Source organism: Rhinatrema bivittatum, chromosome 6 (genome assembly GCF_901001135.1).
Source record: "Rhinatrema bivittatum chromosome 6, aRhiBiv1.1, whole genome shotgun sequence".
Classification (NCBI taxonomy): Eukaryota; Metazoa; Chordata; class Amphibia; order Gymnophiona; family Rhinatrematidae; genus Rhinatrema; species Rhinatrema bivittatum.
This window is the reverse complement of record NC_042620.1, coordinates 51231341-51244211: the sequence shown is the minus strand read 5'-3', so window position 1 is coordinate 51244211 and position 12871 is coordinate 51231341. Positions and strand designations below refer to the sequence as shown.

The 12871-nt window shown below is 42.5% G+C and overlaps 2 protein-coding genes across 15 annotated transcripts in view; one reads left to right on the top strand and one right to left on the bottom strand.

The window, feature by feature from the left end:
• Window positions 1-4007, bottom strand: part of R3HDM1 (R3H domain containing 1) — a 476151-nt gene extending 472144 nt beyond the window's left edge. For 9 of the 10 annotated variants that reach the window (XM_029605381.1, XM_029605379.1, XM_029605383.1 and 6 more), the window contains exon 1: window positions 2828-3059. The gene's annotated coding sequence lies outside the window, so the exon portion shown is untranslated. Of the gene's footprint in view, window positions 1-2827; window positions 3060-3850 lie in introns of those variants that run through there. The other variant, XM_029605380.1, reaches the window with a different exon arrangement.
• Window positions 3427-12871, top strand: part of ZRANB3 (zinc finger RANBP2-type containing 3) — a 593631-nt gene continuing 584186 nt past the window's right edge. For 2 of the 5 annotated variants that reach the window (XM_029605378.1, XM_029605374.1), the window contains exon 1: window positions 4036-4172. The gene's annotated coding sequence lies outside the window, so the exon portion shown is untranslated. Of the gene's footprint in view, window positions 3522-4029; window positions 4173-12871 lie in introns of those variants that run through there. The other 3 variants (XM_029605377.1, XM_029605376.1, XM_029605375.1) reach the window with 3 other exon arrangements.

Genomic DNA, 12871 nt, shown 5'->3' with positions numbered 1-12871 from the left:
GGTTCAGTGGTTTCTGAGATTAGCGATTTTGTCCAAACTATTTAACATTTGTATTTATATAGCTTGTATTCAAAGCCCTCATGAAGATCCATAAAGCCCTTCACAATATCGCCCCCTTCAATCTAACTTTCCAACTACGGCTTCACATCTCAAACAGACCGATCAGAAGAGCATACAAAGACACTCTTTACACCCCTCCTGCTAAAACTTCATTAAGGAAGTGTGCCCTGTCCACAGCTGGTCTCCCCCCTTTGGAACTCCCTCCCTCTGGACCTCCGCCAAGAACCCTGCCCCCTGGTTTTTAAAAAGAAGCTGAAAACATGGCTAGTCAGCCAGGCCTTCGTGGAGAGATAATCCTCCCACTGTTACCGCCCGCTAGCTGATTCAGCTCTACTGGTTATCCATCAGCTACTCCAGTATTTCCCATTAGCATAGCATTCCCTTAAATTCATTTTGGAGGTTTCATCCTATGTAGCCCAATATTTATATTATACCTCAGTATACTTCTGTTGTACCTAAATGTTCTTTGTTGCCTTTTTTGTTCATTATACATCATGTTCTTTGTACCCGCCTCACGGCGATTGTTCAGTTTATATGTAAACCGGTGCGATATGTATCATATACAGGAACATCGGTATATAAAAATTAAAAATACATAAAACTAGATATGTGACAACTGAACAATACATAACATAATTCATGTCATTTACAGACTTGACCCAACAATCATATGGAAAAAGAGTTGCAGAAATCTGTACAGAGACATGAATCAAAATCTATCAAATATGGAACATGATAAATCGCAAAACATTATAATAAGGGAAGAAGGGAATTTATCATTCTCAAGCTAACCCAAAAGGTACCAGTGCACCAGCTAATGACAGTAAAAGAACATTTTTGACTATAATGTTTTGCTATGGATCTATGATGATTTCTGCTGCCATTATGAACCAGGCACTGGTATCTTGAGCTTGGTCAAGAATGCAGACTGCCTCTCCCCATTATATATAAGTACAGACAGTGGCATCAGAAACAGCAAGTCCAGCATGTAAGGGAAAATCTGGGTAAAAGCAAGGGCGAGGGAGAATGCAAGACAATGGTTTCTAAGATCCAAATAAGTTAGTGTCCAAGTACATGTTAGTTTAACTGAACTTGGGACATACACCAGTAAAGGACTAACTTTAGGAATATGCAGAGCCAAGGGCTCATGAACTGCAGATGGGTCCTGGAATGACAACATTGTGTAGGGAATGGGGCAAACATGGGAACAAGGGACCCCCTTCCCAAAATATAGGCGTAAACCCCTACTTGTGTCCCTCCCCCCCCCAATTTAAGGACAGCCATGCATCAGTTAAGCAGTTAAATTGAGCTAGCTGACTTGATAGTCAGATAATAGATGAATGACTAATGCTTTGTGATTATGGCCTGTATTTAATAGGTTTTCACTCATGTTGATATGTTTCCACAGTTTTCTGCCATTTGACATATAGCACATGGATGAGAGGGGAGCCCAGCCTGCCGCCCCCCCCCCCCCCCCCCCATTTTTATTTTCAACAGACATACTGTTTCAAAAACACCGGTGTCAATATAAAATGACATTACATACTTAAAATTTTAAATCTGAACAAATACAATAAACAGTGCTATAGAACAAATCAAGAAGAACAGTGGCTTTGTTTCCTTTGACTAAAAGGAAAAAAAAAATCAAGCTTTTTTGCCAAGGGGTACAAAATTGATAGCAACCAGAGAGTTAGGAAAAATTTATCTTAAGAGTTGATACAACACATAAGACATTTTATTTTTACATATATATACACACAGCTTATGTCTATCTCTCACGTGTTGTTAAATTAATCTCACACTCTAGACCTTATCCAAAATGGACTTTGACCTACTCTGTGCCTATAGAAAAAAAACCAGTTGGCCAAAGCCCATGTCATCCATCAATGCTTAAAATGTAAAACTATACAAACCAAATATTTAAAGGGATCTTTTAGCACTATACAGGCAAAATTACAATTAAACTAGGCTTAAAAAATGTAGTCTGTACCAATATGCTCTATCCAAAAACTGAAATTAGAAATTATCAAGAACCAAAATAGTTAACAGACGACATTTTAAAGGATTTTAGACAAACTAAGTTTTACAAGTACTATCTGTATGGAAAAATGAATGAATTACACAGGTAGTAAAGCCTGAAAAGAGGCAGCAAAAAAAAAAAAAAAAAAGCAAACTAGCATGTACCAATCAAAATATGTTAACTATTCACTGTGCTTGTCTATCTCCATTTTGTCAATAATAGCGATTGTATCTCATTTGTTTTTATTTTAAAAAACTGTATGAACTCAAAACAAATGTGCAACATTTCACAAAACAGCTCTCAGGTTGAAATAAAACACAAGTTACTTTCCTAAGGTTTCCTGAGAGTGCGTGTATGTGTTACACACACACTATAAAAAACTCACACTAGGCCTGCCTCTTTCAGATCTCTCAATATGAATTTTCCCGTGTGTCATGACAGTGAATGCTTAAACAGAGCAAATCCATTGTCCAGTCTAGAGGAAACCAGTTAATACAAGTCCCATAAAAAGCTATTAACTCCCCTTCTATGTTTAAAGAGCATGGATGAGAAACATTAGTCAACCGGCAACAACTGTACAGCAGGCCTCTTCTCCCAGAAGATATACCTTCTTCTTCAGGCACAGCCTGAGCTGGGAAGTACCCGCCTTAATCTTCCTCAAACACACACACAAAAACAAAAAAACTCCTTGAAAAATGATTTAAACAAATAAAAAGGCGAACACACTGCAAAAAGAAAAGCTCTTACCGGTTCAACGAATCGGTTTTAGTATCTGTGTCTTAGATGTTAAACAATACAGCGTTTGTGATTTATTTTAGTCGGATAAAAAGCGAGCTGGAAGGTGAGTGTCAATGCAAATAAGAGAAAAAGAAATAACACGAAAAACATAAAAAATAGACAGAAAAAGTACGGCTGGAATTGTGAAGCTCGCGCGCAAAAGCGCGCACCCACATCCCTACACACACACGCTTGATGTACCACGCACAAATCATAGAGACTGCTACACCGCCGGGACCAATGAAGCACGCGGACAGTGAGGAAGGAGGGAAAAGACGTAGAACGACACTCCTCTAACCAATCTCCAGCAGGCTCAACCATCTCCCAGGGATACACGCGCGCGCTACCTCTCCCGGAAAGCCTCGCCAGAAGGCGGCACAGCTTGTTTACTTGATAGGCAGAACGATGCCACCAATCCGAGTCGCATGAAGAGGTGGAGCTTAGATTCATTTATGTCCCATTCCCCAAAATCTTTAAAAAAAACAAAAAAAAAAAACCTTAAAAAAAAATCGTCGTTAGGAGGATCCGAAGGTTGTTTTGTTTTCTGCTTTTTCATGCATACCGGTCGAGATGAAACACTGCTTCGACTTCGCAACACCAAGACGGCTTAAAGCATGCTGTAATTTTGTGAAATGCATAGATACCATCCAGTGATAATGGCCCGGTAGGGATAACAAATTTCATCTGACTGCATCTCCACAAAATTAGAAGTCTAAAAATGTTCCCAAGCTTCAATAGTTATAATTTATCATATATCAATATGTCCCGCGATCCTGCACTAGCCAGAGGGAACCCTCCACTGGCTAATAAAAGACCGTGATCCCTACACGGTCTTCCCTTGTATATATAGAGACATACAACCGTCTGATAATCATAATACCAAAATCTCCTTTCCATTTACAACAACGGGTTGGCCCGGTAAAAACGCACCAGTTGATTATAAAAGAAAAAGCAAAAGCTTCAGTTCAAGCTAAGATAATGGTAACCGCTTACCTTAAAAACGTCATAATAAAGTAGTCGAAATCCTTATTAAAATGTTTATAATCGGAATTTTGTAAAATATCGATATAAATAGATATAAAAAATAAAAATCCATACAATGTCTTTTTTTCCTCTTTCTAGCTTTTAGTTAAATTTAGAATCCCCGCCCACTCTTTACGTTGCTTCCGTCGCAGAGGTGCTGGGGTGACGTCATCGCAGCTTTGGATGACGCAAGACGCAGAAGGCGGGCTTGCTGCGTCTGGAGATGAGAAGAGGTTGTAATACAGTGAAGGAGTTGGCCAAATTTTTTGGTTGTTAATGTTACTTTCGGTCTGTAAGTAGTTTGTAAACATTTTTAAAACGTGGTTGCTTCTCTTTATCTCGCTTTGAGTTTAGAATGGTTGTTTAAAGTGGTAAATATGGTGCGAGTGACTTAGTGGCTGTGGTTAAGCCCAATTTGGCGCTTTTTTTTAATGTGTCTATTTCTGGAGAAAAATATGCCTAGTGAAATTCGTTTGTGTATTAATAGCGACCATTTTTGAAGGAAGCCCAGCAAAAGATAATTAAAGTCTATCTGCTATTTGGAAATAACTTGCAGCTAACTGAATATAAAATGAAAACTTCTGAAGACCAACAGATAGGACCTGTACTTTGATTAAATAGGTCTGCAGTAGTTACATACATTAACTTCTCACTATATTAATATTTTGTGGATATGAATGAGTTCCAAAAGTGTGAGGTATTAGTATGTTAATTTTCAAACATGTTTCCATATTTTTATACATTACATATTTTTCTTTCAAACTTTAGTGCTTAACTCACTGTTTGAACACATGGACAGATCCAGCAGCATCCCCTAGTAAATTTATTATAACTAGTCGATAAGTATAGCATGCAAAGGTTACTAATTGTTAACAGTTTTGGCTGATGCCTGTGATTGAAAAACGTTTTTGTATTAATAGAGACATTTTTACATGAGATCAATGACAGAACATAAGAACATGTCATACTGGGTCAGACCAAGGGTCCATCAAGCCCAGCATCCTGTTTTCAAAAGTGGCCAATCCAGGCCATAAGACGCTGGCAAGTACCCAAAAACTAAGTCTATCCCATGCTACTGTTGTTAGTAATAGTAGTAGCTATTTTCTAAGTCAACTTAATTAATAGCAGGTAATGGACTTCTCCTCCAAGACGTTATTTAATCCTTTTTTAAACCCAGCAACACTAACTGCACTAACCACATTGCCTGGCAACAAATTCCAGAGTTTGTGTGTTATAGGTCAAATTCTATTGTCTTCTGGAAGAGCTTCTTTGCCTTTCTAGTATATTATTTTGTATATGATACAGAGCTGGATTTAAGATTTTGGCGCCCATAGACAGAGTGCCACCATGTCATCCCTTTTGTAGATGTGCCAGATTATGGCCCCTAAAGGAAGTAGAAGTAGGCTTCTTGGTGGCTTGTATATTTTGAGCCTTCAATATTTGGAGCCCCAATGTTGCCAATGTTGTCTATTCCTAAATCCGGCCCTGATAACGATATAGACCTCGCTAAAGAACTTGCCAGTTTTATTCATCAGATCAGGCAGCAATAAACCTGACCACGCCAATTGAGAGGTAAGAGGAATATGCACATCCTTAAATTCACTACCCTCAAAATTTCCTGTAAGAATTGATCTAAGATTGAATTTATATTATGGAAGGATTTCTGTATTGTTTCCGTATAATTTGTAAGATGAAAAATGAGAAATAAATAAATAAATAACAAACACTGAAAAAAAAAAATTCACTACCCTCATCCCCCCAAGCCAGCAGTAGGAATTCCATTTAAGAACATTTAACGTAGGCAATAATGTTGCTTAAATGTGACTCCTGCTGCCGCCTGCCCACACATGACTATGAATGGAATTTGGGGGTGGGGGCATTACTTCTTCCTCCCAACCATAAGAGGATCCGGTAGGCCCCTGTGGAGCCCATCCTGGCGCAGCCAAAGAGTGAGATGGGATCCAGCAACACCAGTGGACCCCCATCCTGCTGGTGACTGAATATAGAGAGAGGCTTAGCAGGCTACCGTAGAGTACATCCGACCTAAGGTGACTGAAAAAGATCAAGATGGGATCCAGCAGCCAACAGTGGACCCCATCCACTGGCAGCTGAGTGTAGAGAGAGAGGCTCAGGTGGCCGACGCAGACCTCATCTTGCGGTGGCTGAAAAGAAAAGAGGCTACCTGACAGCCGCCAGTGGATCCTATCTTACTCGTGGCTGAGGAGTGAGAGAGAGGACCTGGCTGCCACCAGTGAACCCCATTCTGCAGGTAGATGAGGCTTAGAAGAGAGGGCTATGTGTGAGAGAGGCCGTGTGTGTGTGTGAGAGAGACCCACAGTGTGTGTGTGTGTGTGTGTGTGTGAGAGAGACCCACACTGTGTGTATGTGTGAGAAGTTGGTACGATGTAATAGAATGTTTATACAGAGAGAGACCCACACTGTGTGTGTGTGTGAGAGAGACCCACACTGTGTGTGTGTGTGAGAGAGACCCACACTGTGTGTGTGTGTGAGAGAGACCCACACTGTGTGTGTGTGTGAGAGAGACCCACACTGTGTGTGTGTGTGAGAGAGACCCACACTGTGTGTGTGTGTGAGAGAGACCCACACTGTGTGTGTGTGTGAGAGAGACCCACACTGTGTGTGTGTGAGAGAGACCCACACTGTGTGTGTGTGTGAGAGAGACCCACACTGTGTGTGTGTGTGAGAGAGACCCACACTGTGTGTGTGTGTGAGAGAGACCCACACTGTGTGTGTGTGTGAGAGAGACCCACACTGTGTGTGTGTGAGAGAGACCCACACGGTGTGTGTGTGTGTGAGAGACCCACACGGTGTGTGTGTGTGAGAGAGAGAGACCCACACGGTGTGTGTGTGTGAGAGAGAGAGAGAGAGAGACCCACACGGTGTGTGTGTGTGAGAGAGAGAGACCCACACGGTGTGTGTGTGTGTGTGTGTGAGAGAGAGACCCACACGGTGTGTGTGTGTGTGTGTGTGAGAGAGAGACCCACACGGTGTGTGTGTGTGTGAGAGAGACCCACACGGTGTGTGTGTGTGTGAGAGAGACCCACACGGTGTGTGTGTGTGTGTGTGAGAGAGACCCACACGGTGTGTGAGAGAGAGAGAGACCCACACTGTGTGTGAGAGACCCGCGCTGGGTGTGTCTGTGTGTGTGTGAGAGAGACCCACGCTGGGTGTGTGTGTGAGAGAGAGACCCACGCTGGGTGTGTGTGTGAGAGAGAGAGACCCACGCTGTGTGTGTGTGAGAGAGAGAGGCCGTGTGTGTATGTATATATGTACGTGTGAGAGAGAGAGACCACGCGCATGCGTGTGTGTGTGTGAGGGAAGCTTTATGTGTAGGTGAGTGAGAGAAAGGGCTATGCTTCCTCCACTAATCCACAACCTCAGGGCATCTGGAAATCAAAAGTTCTCATTTATGAAGAGAAGGATTCTTTTTCTTTATTTGTTTTAATTATTGCATAGTGCTTGTCTTCTGTTTTGAAATATTTTATTGGTGTTTGGGAAATTTTCTATTTTCAATTCATCTGTTTTGAAATATTTATTTTTTTATGACTGGTTATACTTTTATGATTGACATTTTATATTTCTTGATTTTATTTGATGTTTTAAGAAGAATTGTGATAGTTATGTTTTTCTATTGTACTGCATAAAGAGTCTGGCTTGTTTCAGTTTCTAGTTCAGTTTGTCTGCACATTTATGTATATACTTTATGGCAGGGATGGTGAATTCCAGACCTCGAGTGCCACAAACAGGCCAGGTTTTCAGGATATTTACAATGAATAGGCATAAGAAAGATTTGCATACAATGGAGGTAATACATGGAAATCTATCTCATGCATATTTATCGTGGATATCCTGAAAAATGGGCCTGTTTGTGGCACTCAAGTTCACCATCTCTGCTTTATGTTCATTTTATTCTTCATTTATTGAGTCTGTCTGTGCTCTGTATGTGTGACTGAAGTGAGGGATCTGCTAGAGCAGGGGTGGGCAATTAATTTTCCCATGGGGCCGCATGAGAAATTGGGATGGTTTTAGAGGGCCGGACTAATATAATTAACTCAGTTCTCAATAGCCCTACTTATGAAAAGACAGCAGTTTACCACCAATGCATGTCCTCTGAGAAAACACAACAAATAAGACCGATACAAACGCTTACATGCTAGCAAAATATCTCATCTCGGTAACAGACACAGAACTGACCTAACATACTCCCAGGATCTGTAGTAATGCACATAAACTAATCCACACACAGTTACACCTGTATTATGGAATACAAAACAGGAGCAACCCTATCTATGAAAAGGCAACATCACAAATATTAAATCAGGTCCTAAAAACCAATACACCTCTTATTAGGAAAACAGAATAGCAAGCAGCTATAGATCCCCACACAGAAATAATTGTAAAACTATACTAATAAGCAGAATAAATGTTTCAAAACAGCTATGAACAGAATAACATCCAACAATTAAAAACTCATAAAAACTATTAAACATTCTCCAAACACCAATAAAATATTTCAAAAAAGCAGACATCACACAATTAAAATGGCAGTCAAGAAAAATAAACTTAAAGCCACCTTTACTTACCCCCTCCAGCAGCTCTCCTACTCCCCTTCCCTGCAGGCCGTGGCACACACCAGAAGCAGCAGTAGAAGCTAAGCTCTATACTTATGGTCCTCTTCCTTAGTGCCCATGTCTCTCACACACACACCATACCAGTCATGCCCCCATGACCAGTTTCTGTCTCTCACACACCAATCATCTCCCAAACAGTCTTTGGCACACACACCCGTCACCTTCCTGAACAGTTTCTCTCATGCCATACACACACACACACACACAGGCTTCCCACTCCCGTGTTCTTCTTACATATATGGGCTTCTCACTCTCATAATCACTTTCTCTGTCTCTCTCTCACACACACACACACACCCACACACTCACTCACCAGTCTCTCACTCCCATGCTTGTTCTCTCCACATGCACAGGCTTCTCATTCCCATAATCACTTTCTTTCTCTCTCTCACACACACACACACTCACCAGTCTCTCACTCCCATGTTCTCTTTCAGATATACAGGCTTCTCCCTCCCATGATGTGTCTCACACACACCCAGGTTTCTCACTCCCATGCTCACTCTTCACATGCACAGGCTTCTCATTCCCATAATCACTTTATTTCTCTCTATCTCACACACACACACACCAGTCACCTGATCTCACTCATGCATACACACACACACACACACACACAGGCTTCCCACTCCCAAGTTCTCTTTCAGATATACAGGCTTCTCCCTCCCATGCTGTCTCACACACACCCAGGTTTCTCACTCTCATGCTCACTCTCTTCACATGCACAGGCTTCTCATTCCCATAATCACTTTCTCTCTGTTACACACACACCAGTCTCTCTCTCATTTCCATGCTCGCTCTCCACTGCACAGGCTTCTCATTCTCTGAATCACATTCTTTCTCTCACATTCACACACACCTGTCTCTTTCTCTCACACACACAGTCACCTTACCAACCAGTCTCTCGCTCTCATGCATGCACACACACACACATAGGCTTCCCACTCCCATGCTGTCTCACACACACCCAGGTTTCTCACTCTCATGCTCACTCTCTTCACATGCACAGGCTTCTCATTCCCATAATCACTTTCTCTCTGTTATACACACACCAGTCTTTTTCTCTCACACACACCGTCACCTTACCAAGCAGTCTCTCTCTCTCATGCATGCACACTCACCCAGGTTTCTCACTCCCACAACACCAGACTTCTTACGCCCATGCTTTCCCACATACCCAGACTTCTCACTTCCATGCTTTTTCTCTCTCACACACACACACATCAGACACCTCCCTGACTAATGTCTCACACTCTCACATACACATCAGTCATCTCCCTGAGCAATCACTTTTATTGTCTCTCACATACACACACACATCAGCTCTCTGACCAGTCAATCACACACAGGCTGGCTGGCTGCTTCTCTCTCTTTCTCACTTCCTCTCCCCCCCCCCCCCCCCCCCCCCCCGGAGCACAAATGGGAGCTGCAGCAGCCCCCGCAGGCCAAGAAAGAAGAATCCCATCGGCCGCGGGAGGCTCATGCTGCTGACTCCTTTCTCGATTACTGGCTGCTTCAATTGCTCGGGGACCGACGCTGCAGCCGACGCGGCACGGCTCTTTCTCCTTCCTGCGCACCGCTCCGTGTATCACTTCCTGTTCCGGGTCACGGGAGGGGGGGTGCAGGCGCGGGAAGAAGAAAAGGCCAGCCGCGGGTACCACAGCTTCTAATACTGCTGCCGTTCCCACTGGGCTTGAACGTGCTGACAGCCCAGCGGCAACGGCAGCGGGAGAGACTGGGAGCGCGCGCCGTGGACCGGCAAAAAATTCCCGCGGACCGGAGGTTGGGGACCCCTGAAAAAGACCGCGAAAGGCGGAACTGGTAGGTAGGTAGGAAAGAAACTCGAGCGAAGGCACGCTGCCCGATTGGCCGGTGCTGGGCAAGGCCAGCACCGGCCAATCGGGCAGCGTGCCTTCGCTCGAGTCACTCCCTCCCCCCCCCCCCCACCGAACGCTGTAAAAAAAACAGTTCATTCTCCGCTCCCTCGCTCCCCGATTGGCCGGCCAATCGGGGAGCGAGGGAGCGGAGAATGAGGCACGCTGCCTTCCCTTGCAGAGGGAAGGCAGCGTGCCTCATTCTCCGTCTGCTCTCAGCAGTGGGCGGGCCGGTCACAGACCGTAGGCGGGCCGGATTCAGCCCGCGGGCCGCCCCTTGCCCAGGTCTGTGCTAGAGGATTCTGCTTCTGTAAGGATCTGTTGCAGTACAGCTTGTGTGTTGTTCCAGATTCAGTGTAATATTGCAGTACTCTCTTTTACTAGGTATGGTTATTGCTCTTTAACTTCAGGGAGTTAGTGCTATTATAATATGACAGGGATGCTACAAATTCTGAGTCTTTATTTTTTGTTTTTTTTATTGTTTGACATCACAGTCTTGCAGTGAAAGGTGTTTGTGTTTCTGTTACCGAGGTTACATTTAGAATTTGAAAATTTTATTTTGTACGGCGAATTGTAAGGGGATGGTTTACTGGTATCTCTTTCAAAACATTCTAAATAGCCACACCAAAAATATAGATGTATACAATATATTTAACTTTGTATATCAATCAAACTCAAAATGGTAATAGGTCTCTTTACTTTATTTTCAACATTTTTCTATGTTTCAATAATTTTTTCTTAAAAATATTTCAAGTGATATCTTTCTTATATGCTGACGAACTTCAATATCAATCTTCATGCGTAATTAAGTGAATGTTCATCCATATATCACTAGCAATAAATCCACCCTTATTACAATAGAAATTTTCATTTGCCCTTAGGTAAGTACTTATCTCTGCATAACTAGCAATAGTCCAATAGTCTTACATAAACAATATATTGTATACATCTATATTTTTTATATGGCTATTTAGAATGTTTTGAAAGAGATACCAGTAAACCATTTTTTTTGTGTGATTACTAAGGGTTTCTGGAATACATTGAGTGTATTTTGGACAGATTTTGTGATTGAATTGTTAGGGGAAACATCCAGGGGGAAATTTCTGTGGATTATAGAACTGTAAGTGCAAGGTTTATATTCAGATTCTGTCTGTTCATGCATAGACTCCAGACTTCTTTCTCATATCCGTATTGAAGAACTAGTTGAATAAGGATATCAAATAATTTTAATTGTAGTTTTACTGGGAAGATGAAATGGGACAGGTTTTTTAAAATTATGCAGAAGCCCCTTGGGACTTTATTATTGTAACCTCTTCACTCAGACAGGCCAATCCACACAAGTGGTTTATGCACCTCTACCAGTAGATGGAGACTGAGTAAAAGATGACATCATGGACATAAAGTCCTCACCAGACATCAGCCTGCCCGTATTCTCTGTCTCCAGCAGATGATAGACATGCGTCTCTCTACTGGGGATTACTTGTAGTAAAGAAAAGGAGAAGCTGCCTCCTGAGGTCACGTCGGTGGGTCCCTCTCTCAGTTAAGTGCCTTGAGTCCAGCAGCCTTTTCAGGCATGGATGGAAATTTTAAAAAAAGGCAGTTGAAGGACGAGGGAGACTCGGCGGTGAAGGCTTTCACATAAGAACATAAGAAAATGCCATACTGGGTCAGACCAAGGGTCCATCAAGCCCAGCATCCTGTTTCCAACAGTGGCCAATCCAGGCCATAAGAACCTGGCAAGTACCCAAAAACTAAGTCTATTCCATGTTACCGTTGCTAATGGCAGTGGCTATTCTCTAAGTGAACTTAATAGCAGGTAATGGACTTCTCCTCCAAGAACTTATCCAATCCTTTTTTAAACACAGCTATACTAACTGCACTAACCACATCCTCTGGCAACAAATTCCAGAGTTTAATTGTGCGTTGAGTAAAAAAGAACTTTCTTCGATTAGGTTTAAATGTGCCCCATGCTAACTTCATGGAGTGCCCCCTAGTCTTTCTACTATCCGAAAGAGTAAATAACCGATTCACATTTACCCATTCTAGACCTCTCATGATTTTAAACATCTCTATCATATCCCCCCTCAGTCGTCTCTTCTCCAAGCTGAAAAGTCCTAACCTCTTTAGTCTTTCCTCATAGGGGAGTTGTTCCATTCCCCTTATCATTTTGGTAGCCCTTCTCTGTACCTTCTCCATCGCAATTATATCTTTTTTGAGATGCGGCGACCAGAATTGTACACAGTATTCAAGGTGCGGTCTCACCATGGAGCGATACAGAGGCATTATGACATTTTCTGTTTTATTCACCATTCCCTTTCTAATAATTCCCAACATTCTGTTTGCTTTTTTGACTGCCACAGCACACTGAACCAACAATTTCAATGTGTTATCCACTATGACACCTAGATCTCTTTCTTGGGTTGTAGCACCTAATATGGAACCCAACATTGTGTAATTATAGCATG